The sequence below is a fragment of the Euprymna scolopes genome, chromosome 21 (genome assembly GCF_053919585.1).
Source record: "Euprymna scolopes isolate OS-2025 chromosome 21, ASM5391958v1, whole genome shotgun sequence".
Taxonomy (NCBI): domain Eukaryota; kingdom Metazoa; phylum Mollusca; class Cephalopoda; order Sepiida; family Sepiolidae; genus Euprymna; species Euprymna scolopes.
In genome coordinates, this window is record NC_136502.1 from 5,673,274 (window position 1) to 5,681,222 (window position 7,949).

The following is a 7,949-nucleotide window of genomic DNA, read 5'->3' on the forward strand; positions in this document are numbered from 1 at the left end:
TATAATTATTAGATTAATAGCAGGACGCCTAGTGTTCCCCGATCGTAAAATAAGCTTAAAAATTATAATTTAATTCATTCAGATTCGTATTTATGATTATTAGAACCAATTCTCAATTGATTATTATATTATACCCGATATATAGCAGTGATTTTATAAGTTAAAAAATATGACTTTGGTGCCGAAACATTTAGCGCTCCATCCTTAGTTGTTACTGTTTGAGCTATCTTCAGATAGATAAGAAATAATTAAACATGAACCGCCTTTAACATATAAATGTATATTGCGTATGCGTACAAGAGCACTTTACGTCTGCCAAGTTTGAATATTTTTCAATTTTGATCCTTCAGCAACTATTTTTACCGCCTAAAACCCCAGAAAAGAACGGTCTAGAAAAAATGCAGTCATTTGATCTGTTTTGCATCGCTTTGGAACGTTGCATCTCAGGTGAGATGCACTTTGGAAAAAATAGAGACAGACAGACGCACAGACATAGCAAGTTTTATAAATTAGATTATTAATTACTGGTGAAGCAATGTGAAAATTCCAAGGTGTTTTTTTACATCAACTTGTATAGTTTATTGTTAATATGAATATTTCTTTTTAAAATAAGAAATGTTTGTCAATAAAATTACTCTTTCTTCTTCCATAAAAATGTTTGCCACTGTCAGCTAAATAACTGGTCAACAAATTCCAGGTTAAAAAAAGACATAGCATATAAGACCTGCTTCTGTGTAAGAAAAATATTCTGATATTACATCTGACCTTTATTTCTTTAAATAAGACATATTTTATTATTATTGGTTATGAATTAAAGCGCACACAATTGTCAGTCGAATCAAGTAAAGATTAGATACCCCAGTAGCAGACGACAAAGATAAGCGCACATTTCAAGTGACACCGGTTGTTCGACCTTGACATTGCCGTTGGTTGTTTGTAAACACGTCAAATAGCAGACATGTCCGAATGTTCGCGAGCAAGATTTTTTAAAAATATATTTACAAAACTTTTCAAGATTTAAAAGGAAAAATATATATTTACAAAACATTTTCTTTAATATTAAATATTTACAAAACTTTTAAGGATTAAAAAAAAATTCTATTTACGCAAAACGTCTTAATGTAGTAATAAAACGAACGCATTAAAACAAAACATATTTAAATAAATGAGTGTCTTTATGGGTGAGTTCTTTTTATATAGTTACAGAACTTTTTAATAAAGCTATTTATAATAATAATAATAATAATAATAATAATAATAATAATAATAATAATATAAATAAATGGTCAATTTTTACGACGTGCCCCAGCATATTATAAACACTCCATCCTCCTCATGTTAAGAACGGCTTTCGGAATAACATCCCAACCTCAAAAGGAGGTCGGGAGGTGTTTATTCCGAAAGCCGTTCTTAACATGGGGTAGTTGGGGGTGTTTATACTACGCTGGGGCAGGTTGTAAAATAATACCAAATAAATAAATAAACCGACGTTATAACTGAGAATTTCGGATGATGTCCATTAAAAAATACACAATTAAAAAAAAATAAATAAATGAAATTATCATAACCAAACGTTTTAGTGGCAGAAACAAATATAAAATAACTGACTTGTTCGGATTTTTGCGACTAAGATTAATTTTTATGTACAGTGTGTGTGTGTGTGTGTGTGTGTGTGTGTGTGTGTGTGTGTGTGTGTGTGTGTGTGTGTGTGTGTGTGTGTGTGTGTGTGTGTGTGTGTGTGTGTGTGTGTGTGTTTGTGTGTGTGTGTGTGTGTGTGTTTGTGTGTGTGTTTATCTTTCTTTGTGCGTTTTTAATACAATCCAATATTTATTTAAAGTGCGATGTATGTAGGTGGTCAGTGAAGGAAGAAATCCTTCTAGACCGAGGCAATTTTTATGCATAATAAAATCACAAGTATAAACAATCGAGATTTTAAAAAATATATTTTATTCACATGTCTTTTATAACTTTTATTTTTATAAAGATGAAGTGTAGTATCACAAGATACAAATCTTTTTATAATTTTCATTTTTATTTAAAAAACCTCCAAAAAAAACCCAAAAAAACTTAATTGTTTACTTCCCCATAAAGACAAATTAATGCAAGTAAGTTTAGCGTCCGAAAATTTCAGTTTCTAATGTTGTGTAATTAATATATTTTATTCTTTTTATTTTTTTATTTTTGTTATAATAATTATTATTATTAGTTTTATTAAAGTTCTGTAAATATATTAAAGACACCCATTTATTTTAATATATTTTGTTAAATTTCCGTTCGTTTTGTTACTTACACAAAACTCTTTGTGTAAATAGAAAAAAGTTTTTTTAATCCTTAAAAGTTTTGTAAATATTCAATATTAAAGAAAATGTTTTGTAAATATATATTTTTTCTTTTAAATCGTAAAAAGTTTTCGCGAACATTCGGACATGTTTGCTATTTGACGTGTTTTCAAACAACCAATGGCAATGTCAAGGTCGAACAACCGGTGTCACTTGAAATGTGTGCCTATCTTTGTCTTCTGCTAATGGAGTATCTAATCTTTACTTGGTCTGGTCAGTCTAAACAACATTTGCCGTCTTACCCTTCTTGTGTGTGTGTGTTTTTTTTAATTACATTTTAACCCCAAACAAGGCACATTGCCACTTTGATGTAGGGGGCTACTATCAGGAACCCAAGTTACAGGGGTAATATGTAGGTAGTTTAGCAGCAAGATGTCTGCTCACATTACTCTTGAACTTCTGCATGTCAGTAAAGTTGGGGAAGCAGGAATCCGGAAGAGAATTCCAAAGTCCTGCAGTTCTGGGGAAGAAACTATTAGAGTAGAAGGTTATCTTACATCTAGAGATCTCAACTGTGTAGGGGTGGGACTTTGCTGTTTGTCGGGTTTGTCAGGGGTATTTTTGTCGAGGGGATACAATGGTTTGTTGTTTGTCAGAGCATCCACCATTGAAATACTTGTAAAACAAGCAAAGGGATGCAACATTTCGTCGATGGGACAGGGGCTGAAGCTTAGATGACAGTTTGGGATCTATTAGGTTGGCGACTCTTTTGGACCCTGTTCAGGAGCGAGAGACTAGTAGCAGATGCACCCGCAGAAATGTGACAACAGTACTCCATACATGGCTTTGTAGAGGTACACGATACTTTCAGGCGTAGGTAACTTTCTAGCATGGTATAGAGAGCCCACCTTTTTTGCAGCAGCCTTGGTCTCGATGTATCTATTCCAACTCATGTTTCCTGTGAACGTTAAGCCAAGGAGCTTGAACGAAGTGCTCTCAGGTAAAGTATCTCTAGCCATAGCTATCGGTGCTTGGTAAGGTTTCATGTAATCATTAAAGAAAACGAGCTTTGTCTTGGTAGAGTTGAATGTTTGAGTGTCATCCTCCTTTTTTTTTTTCCAGCTGCAGTCTGCCAATATGCCAAGGTTCCATTTTTCTTTAAAACGTTTCTCCATCATTGAAATATGATGATGGGATCTCTCAGCATGTTCATCGCTCACATCACTGAGATTCTTTGCAAAACGCTCGAAAGTGACAATTTAAAAAACAAAAAACAAAAAAAAAAAAACGGCCTAATTCGACAATGTATTCAATGTCAATATTTTAAGACTTTTCAACTTAGATATTTAGAAATAATCTGCATCATTTTGTAACGTCGCCGTTACTTTTTTTTACTGTTTCGTTACACTTCAAACCTCTCGGACCCACACGCTGTCTGGTACCACCGCAAAGGAAAAACAAATGCATTTCTTCATGGTTCCTCCAAAACAACGCACTACATTATGTTTTTTTTTATTGTGTTTTCACCCTAAACAAAGCACGATGTCACTTTGATGTAGGGGGTTACTATCTGGAACCTAATTGCAGAGATACTATGAAGGGAGTTGAGCAGCAAGATGTCTGTTTACATTACACTTGAACTTCTGCATATCAGTACAGTCGGGGAAGCAGAAACCCAGAAAGGGATTCCAAAGTCTAGCAATTCTGCGGAAGAAACAATTAAAGTAGAAGTCTTTCTGGCATTTGAGGATGTCTACTGTGTAGGGATGGGGGTTTTCTGCTTGTTGGGTTTGTCGGGGGGAGGGGAATTTACGTCGAGGATGTACAGGGGTTTGTAGTTCATCGGAGTATATCCAATTAAGGTACTTGTAAAACAAGCAGAGGGATGCAACATTTCGTCAGTGGGAGAGAGGCTGAAGCCTAGCTGACAGTTCGGGATCTATTAGGTTGGCGACTCTCTTCTGAACCCTGTCCATTATTTTTTTCACATCCTTTCGCACACATATGTACTTTTTAAAAGTTTCTGTCTCCCCACCATCTGATGCTTTTTCACCCTCGAATGTACACGCCCATTTTTATTGGAACATTTTACTTCTCTCTCGACCATGTGGAGTATTTTTTCTCTTTTTTTCTTGTGATGCAAGTTCGCGCACACTTGTCAATTTGCATACATGCTTTAACGGATGCTGCTGCTGCTAATACTTTCGTCAACTAATTATCCTTTCACTCCTGTTGGTATTTTCACACGCGCCCATACGCGCTGTCATAATTTAAGTAAACCTGGATCCGATACGATTCATTCTTTTTCCTGTATTGATGTAACCTTACATTGTGAAAGGGTCACGTTGTGCGGATATTTTTTTTACTTAGCGGTCACCGCTTATCAAGGCCAAAGGAACACTCGAGGATACGAGTTAATGAGTATCAGGAAGACGGCGAAACAACACTGTTATGATCAGTAATGGCGGAACTTGAGTAGGGTTTAATTATTTAAGAAGACGGCTCAACAAGAAGTTATTTGCATTAGACTTGAAAACGACTGTTATAGTCAGCTGGTAAGCAACCTCACGGTTTTGTGTTCTTCAGACGGACAGTTCTATGTAAGAAAAATTTGCTCATGGAATTTTAATTTACTTTTAGCCACTGATAGAGTATAAGGAAAATTGTTGTCAGTTGCTGTAGTTAGACGAGTTTATGTTGCGAATGTTGTGCATAGTGGAGGGCATAGATTGAAGCTCAGTCGGGCACATGCTATGAAAATAACGATATAACAACTACTCACTAAAATTCAAACCATTTTCCAGCGTTATGCGTTACTTTCAAGTAGAAAAGAAAAAAAATATATTGTGGAAAACATTTTTGAAAATAAAAACGCAACTTTCAATATCCGTCAAAATTTGAAAAAAAAAAATATCTCGGATTGGCAAAAAAAAAAAAAAAAGACGAAAATGTGGAATAGAAACGCACGTATTCGAAAATCATTTTGAAAGTACAAAAAATGTAATTTAATATCTGCACAAATATCAAACATTTACATAACTAAAAGAAAATAAAAGATAAATGAATATTTAAAAATTTTTTTTTAAATAAACTAGAATATTCATCAGGTTACTTTTTTGTGAAAATAAAGTGAATGTAATAAAAAAAATGACTCTATTTATACCTATACAAAGATATGTATACGTATGCAAGCATATGACTTTATATGTATACGTGTGTGCATGCAGATATAACTTATATACGCTTTAAAAAGTCATGTTTATTCTAAAAATACATTTATCTATATATGTTTTTAAACAAACATGCGTATATATAATGTATAATATATACAATATAAACATAAATATATAATGTATATATTACATATAATGTACATATATACATATAATATACTTATGTAAATATATATATATACGTACAGATATGCATAATGTATGTAGATATATATGTGTGTGTATATATATGCATATATATATGTGTATATAAATATTTCTGTATATATGTATATACATGTGCAGATACATGTATATATATATATGTGTGTGTGTATATATACGTAAGTATATATATATATATATATGTAGATATATGTAATATATATACGTACGCACACGCACACGCACACACACACACACACCTACCCTCTGATGAGAAGGAAAGTATTTCTTCGAAACTCCGCGGATTAAGGACTATCCACTTATCTAGTGTTTCCTTTTCAGATTAAATATGTGTTTAACTCTTTTTCAAAGTGTTTTCAACATGTTTTATTAACTATATATATATATATATATATATATATATATATATATATATATATATATATATACGTGTTTCAGCAGAAACACAAATACAAGACGACCTGGATGCATCCTGGTTTCAAACAATGGCACTTGATAAACTATGTGTTAGTTAGAAAACGTGAGATGAGGGATATCTGTAGTGTTCGTGTCATGCAGAGTGCAGAGTGCTGGACCGACCATCAGTTGGTCCGTGCAAAGATTAAGTGTGTTGTGAAGCCCAAGATGAGGGGACCTGATGTGGCTATCTCAAAGCGACTTAATGTTGCCCGTCTAAGGGAGAAACTAGTTAAGGAGATGGAAGAGATTGACTGTGAAAACACCTGGCCTGCTTTTAAGGAGTCTGTCTATGAGGTATGTGAGAGAGTATTAGGTGATTATGAGCATAAACATCAGGATTGGTTCAATGAGAATGATACTGAAATTCAGGCTCTGCTTAATTCAAAGGCCAGGGCATTGCATATTTATCTCGGGGGTGGTTTGACGGATGATGAGCAAGATCGATTGAGGGACAAGTTGAAGGCAATCAATCGTGAGGTGCAGAGGAGGTTGCGAAACATGCAGGATGAATGGTGGAGGCCGAAAGCTGAGGAAATACAGCTTGCTTCGCATTTGAACAACACCAAGGTCTTATACAGCCTACTGTGTGCAGTTTACGGACCATCCAGATCACCTATCACTCCTTTGCGCTCGAGAGATGGTGGGGAGCTTCTTTGAGATCCTACCAACATTCTTCATAGATGGAAGGAGCATTTCAATGACCTCCTGAACAGACCTTCTTACATTGATCAGGAGTTTGTTAGGTAGATTCCTAGCAATCCGGTCAAGGATATCTTGGCAGAGGTTCCTTCTCTCCAAGAGGTTGAAGCAGCTGTCCATAAGCTGAACAATGGAAAGTCTCCTGAATCGTTTGTATGCAAAGATCTTTAAATGTTCTGGACCCAAGATGATGCAACGCTTAGCGGACTTGTTGCAGACTGCTTGGCAGGATGAATGTGTTTTGCAGGATTGGCAGGATGCATTGCTGGTGGTGCTATACAAGGGGAAGGGTAGCAGAGATGAATGTGGAAATTATCGGGGCATCTCTTTGCTGTCAGCAGTCAGTAAGGTGCTCTGTAGGACAGAATGCTGAAGCACATTGCTGACAATATTTTGCCTGGGTCGCAGTGTGGTTTCAGAAGATATCGAGGGACAGTGGACATGATTTTTACAGCCAGGCAACTACAGGAGAAATGTATAGAACAGCAAAAGAGTCTGTATTAGGTGTTCATCGATTTAACCAAGGCCTTTGATACATTCAATAGGGATGCTTTGTGGGAGATTCTGAAAAAACTTGGCTGTCCTGACAAGTTTGTAACCATCTTAAAACTCTTCCACGATGATATGAAGGCTGTGATCAACGTTGGGGGAAATCTGGCTGATCCTATCTCAGTAGAAAATAGTGTTAACCAGGGAGACATTCCAGCACCCACACTCTTTGTGTTATATTTCACCATGGTCTTTCGGATGACATTTATGGGTTGCTCTGATGGTGTCTATATTCGTTACCGAACTACTGGGGGGGGGTTGTTCATCATTAGGCACTTCAACGCATGTATAAAGGTACTCAATAACATGATCCGTGACTTGCTCATACGGTGACTGATATGCAGCATCTTGTGGACACCTTTGCGGTTGCCTACAGCGCATTGGGCCTGACTATCAATCTGAAAAAAAACTGCTCCAGGAATGCCATACTATGAGCCATCAGTTTATATATGTGGGTGAAGGATAGCGGTTGTCACTAAGTTTGTATACTTGGGTTGCACACTGAGTATGTCCGGTACCCTGTATGATGAGGTATCGTTACAGATCAGCAGGGCAAGTGATGCCT